This window comes from Echinops telfairi, unplaced genomic scaffold (genome assembly GCF_000313985.2).
Source record: "Echinops telfairi isolate 266 unplaced genomic scaffold, ASM31398v2 ScPeMD7_4225;HRSCAF=4972, whole genome shotgun sequence".
NCBI classification, from domain to species: Eukaryota; Metazoa; Chordata; class Mammalia; order Afrosoricida; family Tenrecidae; genus Echinops; species Echinops telfairi.
Window position 1 is genome coordinate 5,872,125 of NW_022108124.1, and position 10,468 is coordinate 5,882,592.

A 10,468-nucleotide genomic window follows, 5' to 3' on the forward strand; every position below is an offset into this window, starting at 1 on the left:
ATCATAGAATGCCAGTTTAATAGAACAAAGTATTCTTGCATTGAGGGAGTACTTGAGTGGAGGCCCAATGTCCATCTGCTACCTTAATACTAAACTATAAATATATGCACATAGATCTATTTCCACATCCTCATATATAAATATATTTACATATGTATCTGCCTTTATTTAGAGCTCTATAAATGCCCTTTGCCTCCCAGCTCTTTCCTCTATTTCCTTTGACTTTCCTCTTGTCCCACTACCATGCTGTCTTCATTTGGGTTTCAGTAATTCCTCTCGATTACAGTACCCTTGATGCAGGCCATATTTGACCTCCTCTGGCTACCCATACAAAAAGGAGAATTCAACTTCACATCTATCTGCTCAAGAATGATTTCACTTTCCAATTTTCATTCCCTATTTCTGCCACCAAATCTACCTCCCATATCACTTTATCCTACTGGGTTTGATAGGCCATTGCACTGGCTACACAGAACTCAAAATGATGGGGTATAATAAGGAAGTTTGCAGCTCACCACAAATTGTATTAAAAATAATTAAAGGTACAAGCCTTTTATCCATAGTAATGCCTCTTATCGCACATACCAGCAGGCTTCTCTTTCTGTTCTTCTGTTTCTCTTTTTTCTCTGATCCTACCCTTGTCTTCTGCCCTTTTTACACAAGATTTGCAAAGTTCCTATAGGCCTGATAGGTACCCGAAGGGCACCTCATTTTGAAGCCAGCTTCTGCTAGAAGGTACTCTGCCTAACTCATTTGTGGACCTGGTAGCCTACTGGTCCTCTGCTCCGCGGCTCTGTCCCGTGGTCTCAGTGCTGACGAATCTGGTGCCTCTGCTGCTGCTGTCACTTCACACCTGCAGCTCACATCATGCCCTCACCAGGTGCAGGGCAGCAACGATGAAACACACAACTTTCCTCTAGTTCCTAAATGCTTCCTCCCCCCACTATCAGGATCCCAATTCTACCTTACAAATCTGGCTAGACCAGAGGATAGACACTGGTACAGATAGGAACTGGAAACAGATGGAATCCAGGACAGATGAACCCTTCAGGACAAATGGTGAGAGTGGCGATACCGGGAGGGTTGAGGGAAGGTGGGGTGGAAAGGGGGAACCAATTACAAGGATCTATAAACCTCCTCCCTAGGGGATGGACAACAGAAAAGTGGGTGAAGGGTTGGCCTGTGTAAGATATGACAAGATAATAATAATTTATAAATTATCAAGGGTTCATGAGGGAAGGGGCTGCGGGAAGGGAGGGGAAAATTAAGGAGCTGATACCAAGGGCTCAAGTAGAAAGCAAATGTTTTGAGAATGACGATGGCAACATATGTCCAAATGTGCTTGACACAATGGATGTATGTATGGATTGTGATAAGAGTGGTATGAGCCCCCCCCCAAAATGATTAAAAACAAACAAACAAGAGCTATACCAAATAACTTTCCTTCACTGCAGATGCCAATTTACAAATTGAGATACATGAATTGAACGGGCATTTTTATAATTCAGGAGGAGAGTTTTCATTTTATTGTATCCGCAAAACAGTCTGGGGAATAGGAGAGTGTATTACTGTTTCAGAGAATGAGACTTTTTTTACCCAGATAATTGAAACAATTTATGCAAAGGACAAGAAAAGCAAGTTTAGTTAACCAGATACAATCTTCTATATTATAACCTAAGCTTAGGAAGATAGCTAACATTCTAATTTTATTTATATTTCCGCGTCCTTTGCATAACTCCAAATATCCAATACTTGGTTTTGAGTTGGGTTTTACCTTGAGTACAGTGCTTTCTGTTTCACAGTGGGAACAATCAGGATGAACTCTTGAAGTTGCTTTTACAGGGTTATGACTTGCTTGAAAGTCTTCACTCCACTCTCAAAGAAAAATGGACACATTCAAGTTCACCTAAGATGAACTCTTATAGATTTCTCCCCTCAAATGATTGTATGGTGCTTAGTTGCATCCTGCACAGGAAACTAACAGTGGCAAAATATTTGCATAGATGTTTCTCATAGCACTGTAAAAAGGCAATGAGACCATAAATAAGTGTAGTATTATTTTTCAGTGATAATCCCTGCAATATATAAAGGCAGACTGATATAATGGTACAAATGAAGGGGTTCAAAGAGATCATGGAAAAAATGGAATTAAAGATAATGACATTTTTTCACAACCCTGTGAATTCCCCTTATATAATAGACAGTATTAAGCAATGTAATAGTTAAATTTTATGTCAGTTTGGCTGGGCCAAACTTCTTAGAGTTTAAGTTTGGCAGTAAAGACCTAATAATCCTTCATGATGGGACATAACACAATTTAATAATTCCATAATCTGATCTGCTATGAACAGCCAATCAAATGTATGATGATTAGGTTAGAATTCAACCCCATTACTCAGGTCACAGCCCTGGTGCAATAAAAATAAATTTCCCTGGGGGGATATTCTCTACTCCTATATAAACAGACATTGTGGAAAGCCTAGCTTAGTTTTGCTGTTTCTGGATCCTCTTCTTTGGACTTGAGCCAATGGCCTGCCATATTGGCTGCTGATCCTGGGAACCATCAATGGCCTATTATCTGACCTACTTACTTTGGATTCATCTACCTCTTCCACTACCAGCCTGCGGTCATTCTAACAGTTCTGGGTTTATCAGCCCTCAAAACTATGTGGGTCAGGAGAAGTTATTAGCTTATCCTCGGACCCACAGCTCTGGAACCTGCCTAGACTCCGACTAGAACTACCAGCGTCTATAACTGTGTGAGCCATTTTCTTGATAGTGTTGTTGTTAGGTGCCATCAAGTCAGTTCCAACTCATAGTCACAACTATGTACAGCAGAATGAAACACTGCCTGGCCGTTTACTGTCCACACAGTTATATGTGAGCCCACTGTTGCAGCCACTGTGGCTATCCAATTTGTGGAGGGTCTTCTTCTCTCTCCTTGCTCCTCTACCAAGCATGTTGCCATTTTCCAGGGGCTGGTCTCTCCTGATAACATGGCTCAAGTGCATGAGACAAAGAATAATCATCCTTGAATATACAAAGCATTATGGCTGTGTTCTTCCAGGAAAGCTTTGTTTGTTCTTTTGGCAGTCCATTGTATTTTCAATATTCTTCACTACCACCATAATTCAAATGTATTAATTGTTCTCCAGCTTTCCTTATTCAACGTCCAACTTTCACATGCATTGGGTTGAAGATACCAAAACTTGGATCATAAATGCACCTTAGTCTTTAAAGTAAAATCGGTGCTTTTCAACACGTTAAGGAGGTATTGTGTAGCAAATTTACCAAAGGCAATAAATCCTTTGATAGCTTGAGTGCTACTTCCATGAACATTAATTATGAACCCAAACAGGATGAAATACTCGATAACTTCAGCTTTTCTCAGTTTATCACAGTTTATTACCTACTGGTCTAGTTATGACAATTTTGACTTTCTTGACCTTGAGCTATAATCCGTACTGAAGGCCACTACCTTGATTCTTCACCAGCAAGTGCTTCAAGTCTTCCTCATTTTAAGAAGCAAAGTTGTGTTATCTGCATATTGCAGGTTATGAATAAGTCTTTTTCCAATCTGGATGCTGAATTCTTCTTCTTATAATCCAACTTCTATGATTATTTGTTCAACATACGGACAAAATACATATGGTGACAAGATACAACCTGACACACACCTTTTCTGATTTTAAACCATGCAGTATTCCCTTGTTCTGTTCACACAATTCCCTCTTGATCCATGTACAGGTTCTTAATTAGCATAATTAAGTGTTCTCAAATCCCCATTCTTCTCAAGGCTTTCCGTAGTTTGTTATGGTCCACACCATCTCCCACAATGTTTTCTGATATAAATTCTTCTTTCCATACATACCTATTTATGCCTCGCTGCTTTTCTTTCTCTAGAGGACCTAGCCTAAGAAGTAGATGCTGTGAAATTAAAATAAGAATAGTTCATCTATATTTTAGTTTATGTAGGCCTCTTCAGGATCATAAAAAATTGAATTGTGATGAAGTTGATCTGAGTTATCTGGATAATGATATTTATTAAAAGGTATAATGTTATTCCTTAAAAACTTCAACAGAGATTGAAATAAAAAGAAGTCATAATAATTCATAATCATTATCATATGAAGTTTATAAAGACTGAAATTTAAATTTTGTGAATTTTATTTAACAGAAGCTAAATCTGTATATTTCTGATAGCCACAAAGAATCAAAGATCCAGACACGATTAAAGATAAACTAGGATTCATATAAAGACTGAATTGGGAATGACTTTCTAGAAATTCTATTTCTAATTAAGTTTCTAATGGAATATATTGAGGAAATTAATATAACTTATTCATACATTGATGAATTCTTTTTGATAGGTTTGTTGTGATTACTAAATGTAAAATTAATACTTTTACCATTACTACTTTCTATGTACAGTTGTACATAAACAGAATGCTCCCTAATTCCATTGCATCCACCCTTAGCGCATTCTCAATGCTATTCTTGTTGGTACATTTTTATTTCTTTCCTAGGGTCTGCCCGCTTCAGACACATTTGCCACTTACGGGCCTATAAGTGTTATTTCACCACATCTCTCCCTCCGGTGTATTGGAGTATAAGCTCCCTTCCTATTTAAAATTTAAATTATGTCCTGGATTGCTCCTCCAATCTGTCACATTTGAAGATGAAAGTCAACTAAGATGTTTGCTTTTGGAGATTGTGGCAGCAGAGAGATGATGTAGGTAGATGAAAGTAATTTTTTAAAGCTAGTGCTATACCAGGCTGCTCATCATCTCACACTATTTTTAGCATTCAAAGTGGCGCTTTTTTTGTCAAAGAGGCTTACATATCATGAGAGTGCAACCTCATCTGCATAGAATGAAAGGTGTTTTCAGCACCCCACTAGGCTCTAATGTATGATTTCAGCTCAAGCCTACTCAATAGCTCTCCTCTGCTTAAACCCCAAAACAACACCCATGCAGTGGAGTTAATTCAGACTCATAGTGTCCCTATGTGTTACAGAGTAGAAATTTTCCATAGAATTTGCTTGCTGAAATCCTTTCTCTATCAGTTCCTCAGACTTCTCTTCCGTGGAACTACTAGGTAGACTTGAACCACTAACTCAGTTAGTTGCAGCCAATTTCAACCTCCTTACACCAACAGTTCCAGTACTTAAGATCAATTATTTTCTGGAATAGCCCTTTAAATATGGAAACTTGAGTTTTAAATTTCCATCTAAGAGGGCTTTTAAAAAAAATCATTTTATTGGGGGCTCATACAACTCTTATCACAATCCATACATACATCCATTGTTTAAAGCACATTTGTACATCTGTTACTCTCATCATTCTCAACACATTTGCTCTCCACGTAAGTCCCTAGCATCAGCTCCTCATTTTTCCCCTCCCTCCTTGTTTGCCCCTCCCTCATGAACCCTTGATAAGTTATAAATTATTATTTTGTCATATCTTACACTGTCTTATGTCTCCTTTCACCCACTTTTCTGTTGTCTGTCTCCCAAGGAGGAGTTTATATGTAGATCCTTGTGATCGGTTCTGCCTCTCTACCCCACTCTCCCTCTACCATCCCAGTATCGCCACTCTTACCACTGGTCCTGAAGGGATCATCCACCCTGGATTCCCTGTGTTTCCAGTTCTTATCTGCACCAGTGTACAACCTCTGGTCTAGCCAGATTTGTAAGGTAGAATTAGGATCATGATAGTGGCGGGGAGGGGGAGAAGCATTTAGGAACAATGTTTCATCATTGCTGCACTGCACCCTGACTGGTTCGTCTTCTCCCCGTGACCCTTATGTAAGAGGGCTTTTCAAATTTGTTTCACAGTTGACTAAGTCTACTAAAATCCTCTGATTATTTCAAGTTATTGTTCATTATAAAGCAGTGATTCTTCTCTTGTTTAAGATTGTTATATGCTTGTGCTATTATAAGCTTACCAGATACCCCCTCATTTGTGTCTAATCTTATCCACTGATAATCACATGCTTGATTTGGGTTCTTACTCACTGCCATTGAGTGGATGCCAACTCATAGTGACCCTATAGGACAGGATTGAACTGCCCTGTGAGTTTCTGAGACTGCAATTATTCTTTATGGGAATAAATAGCCCCTTCAGAGCAGCTAGTGTTTTTGAACTGCAAACCTTGCATTTAGCAGCCAACCCCATAACCACTAAGCCACCAGAACTCCTCTGGTTTTTGTGAGATGCCTTTAATTTTGTTGCAAAAAATGAACTGCAGGTCATGTTGCCTCACTGCCTATGCGAATCACAACTCTCTCCTGTAATCCCTGATATCCATCCCAACTCACTAAGCTGTGATATTTGATGCTTGTAGGTAAGGCATACCTACGTGAGACACAGCTAGGTAAGACACAGCTACGTAAGGCACATATTAAAAAATTTAATTGTTGGCTAAAGAGTATAGAGATCACACAAAATAAATGCTTAAGCTCTTAAACAGCATGCTTTGTTATTGTTGCTTTCTGAAGCTGAAAACTCCTGTCAACATCTATCTCTAATTTGCAGTTTTCCATGATAAATTTAAGTATCATCTGTACTGCCAGTGAAGACTAACAGTGCTTGTTAGGAATCTATTATCACATACATATTTCACCCCCACCCCCCATCTATTTGCCTTATTTTACACCGAACTCTTGGGATAAACTGTTCTGATAATGGAGGAAATGTAGTACTAAAAGCTATCTTCTCTTTGTTCAATTACTTTGTACAATAAAAAACAAACACGTAATTTCTATTTTCCCTCCAAAACTTTAAAGATGAGATGGTAACAGTATATGGGTCTACTTAAAAACCATCAGAAGCTTTGCTAGTTAGCTTCCCTTTCATGTAACAGAAAGAGACGTTAAAGGAGTCATGTGAAGCGATCCATGAGATTAATTGGACAAAGATGTCATATCCGCATGCATGCAGCTGTGAATGGCATATCTACTTTGCCATCTGCAAAGTTAATGGGCAAAATGTCCCAGTGACTGTTTGGGGGTTTTATGTAACTCAGTTATCAGTCGCCACATTTCCTATTGCCTAAGACCCAAATTAAATTCCGTGGGGAACTTTAGTCTGTCTTTTGGAGTAGGTAACAAAATCTGCTAACCACATTATGCTCTTTCATAACTATGTTGAAATGCACTACGACTGAGCAAATGCAAATACGATTTACTTGAAGACGGGACTGTGTTTTGTGAGGATTGATGTTCATTCTCACTGCATGTACACTTTAGATCAGTTGTGGAATACTAGAATAAATGGTAATGTAACAAGTATTATTCCCCACTGTGTCAGACAGGATCTGAAAACAGCATCTGAAAGTAAACATATAGCATGTTTAATTTAAATTCTATTATGTAAATATTTCCATAGCAAATGTTATATTCCTCCTTGCACATCGAAAGCTATTTGACATTTTTTCCAGGAATACCTTTTATTTTTCTTGTTATTGCTTGATCAAAATTTTAATATGTCTGCAGTTTTTGATATAAGTTGATCATTCGTGGAATAGAAATATATTTCTGATTTTTAAAATCATTTTACTGGGGGCTCATACAACTCTTATCATAATCCATATATCCATCCATTGTGTCAAGCACATTTGTACATTTGTTGCCATCATTATTCTCCAAACGTTTTCTTCCCACTTGAGCTCTTGATATCAGCTCCTCATTTGTCCCCCTCCCTCCCTGTTTTCCCCTCCCTCATGAACCCTTGATAATTTATAAATTATTATTATTTTGTCATATCTTACACTGTTTGAAGCCTCTCCTCAGTCACCTTTATATGGTCCATCCCCCAGGGAGGAGGTTATATGTAGATCCTTGTAATCAGTTCCCCCTTTCCAATCCACCCTCCCTCCACCATCCTGGTATCGCCACTCTCACCACTGGTCCTGAAGGGATCATCTGTCCTGAATTCCATGTGTTTTCAATTCCTATCTGTACCAATATACATTCTCTGGTCCAGCCAGTTTTGTAAGGTATAATTGGGATCATGATAGTGGGGGGAGGAAGCATTTAAGAACTAGAGGAAAGTTGTGTGTTTCATCATTGCTACCCTGCACCCTGACTGACTCGTCTCCTCCCTGTGACCCTTCTGTAAAGTGATGTCCAGTTGCCTACAGATGCGCTTTGGGTCTCCTCTCTGCACTCACCCTCATTTACAAGGTAGTGTTTAGAATAGTTTTAAATTACGGAAAATCAGAGTTCCTACATATTGATATCCATCCCCACCCACAGTTTCACTTATTATTAATATCTTACACTTTCTCAATGCCTTTGAATCATACCAACTCATAACGACCCTAAATATCTTGCACTAGTGTGATATGAGTTATGATTAATGAATCATTACTGATGTATTATTATTATTAGCTAAAGTCCATAATCTTCCTGTGTGGCAACAGTGGTCCAGCAATAGAAGTCTTGCCTTTCATGAAGGAAACCCCCTTTTTTTTTTTCCTGTCCAAGCTTCCACCACTTCCTGTTTGTGAGAGGAACTTTGTATGTTGCTATAATGCTTTAGTTACACAGATATGTAGGCAGCAACTTTCACGGGAAGATTCACTCTTAGTATCGTATCGTTCTATGGGTCTTGACAAAGGCATGGTGCCAGGCGTCCCCCATTGCAGAAGTGTGCAGAATCATTTACTCCTCCCAAAGGTTCTCTTCTCCACTAGCCAGCCTCCCCCCACCCCCTTGATGCCTGGCAAACACCACTGGTATTTTCCCTGTCTCTAGTGTTTTGCCTTTTCCAGAATGTCACACAGTTGATAGCACATAATGCAAGGACATAACTGCTCCAGATCTTCTTATCACTTACCATTATGTATTTAGAATTCTTCCCTATCTTTTGGCAGTTTAATATCTCACTTCTGTTTATCTTGAAATAATCTTTCATCATATGAAAGCACCACAGTTTCCTGTGGTACACAGGAAATCTACCACATTTCCCTATTGAAGAATATGTTGGCTCTTTCTATCTTTGGTGATTAACAATACTAAGTTGGGCAACAGAAACTCAAGTAGAAAGCCATAGGCATGCTGGATTGAGGCCTAAACTGACAGCACAGGAATATAAAGTGGAGATATTAGTTAGGGGATTGGGAGAGTCTCAGAAAAGGTAAAACAGTGGCGAAGGAAGTAAGCCTCAAATCTATACTTCAGTTTCACCTAGGTCTTTGACTAACCCCTGCTCTATTGTGCACAGGGGAGTCGTGGAAGAGGCCAGCAGACAAACAAACAAACTAATCACTTGAGGAAATTGAGCAGAGACTTTACTGCTGCTCAGGGCAAGGGAGATAAAGTCTGGAATTTGAGTTTGGCCAAGTTAACTACCTGCAGCAAGGATCCTTGATCATTTGAAGAAAATAAGATAACCCACATTATCTACAATGATCATCATGTAATAATATTAACTGAGTAAATAGGAATATGCAATGGAGAATCAAAGAAACCATGAAGTATAAGCTTAGAAATAAAAATAGAATGCAAATACACGCTAGAGCATTTAACAAGACCAAATTTCATGAAAAAATCTATAATTTTAATGATCTCTTAGCTAGAGTAATTCAGTGAAAATGAGAGAAAATAAATAATGTCAGGAATGAAAAAGAGGCCATTGCTACCCTCCAACAGTTATTACAGTGGCTTTAAGTGAATATCAAGAATGATATCATGATAAAAGATAACTTAGAACAAATGGACACATTCTTTGAAAAGCATTATGTACACAAAATTCATACAATAAAATCTAAACAGCTCTATATTTATTAAAGATATTGAATTCAAAACCACCCCTTATGTAAACATAAATTTCAGATCAAGATAATTTGAACGATGAATTCCAGTCAGCATCTTAAAAAGAAACATTATTGATGTTAAATCAACCCTTTCAGAAAGTAAGGAAAGAGAAGCACCCCCCAGTTTATTTTATGAGAACTATTACTTAAATAGGAAAAGATAATAAAACCATTTCAAGTAAATAAAAATATGCTCCATGAACACAACCAAAAAGCCTATAAAAACCATGGAGACATGAATGTAGCAATATGTAAAAAGCATTATGCTGTATCAAAAGCATTATACCACATAACCAAATGAATTTTATCCCCCCAATTCAGGGATGTGCTAACATTAAAACATTAATCACTACAATTCATATAATTGTCCCAATCCTTTTTGTGTCAAGTCAGTTATAATTCATGATGACCTTATGTAACCGAGTAGCACTTCTCCAAAGTATTCCCAAGTTTATCATCTTTATAGCAGTTGACAGCCATATCGTTCTCCGCTGAAGTAGCCGATGGGTTTGAGCCATCGGTCTTTTGTTTAACACCTCAGCATTTAACAAAAATCATTTTATGGGGGGCTCTTACCACAATCCATACATGCATCCATTGTGTCAAGCACATTTGTACATATGTTGCCATCATCATTCTCAAAACATTT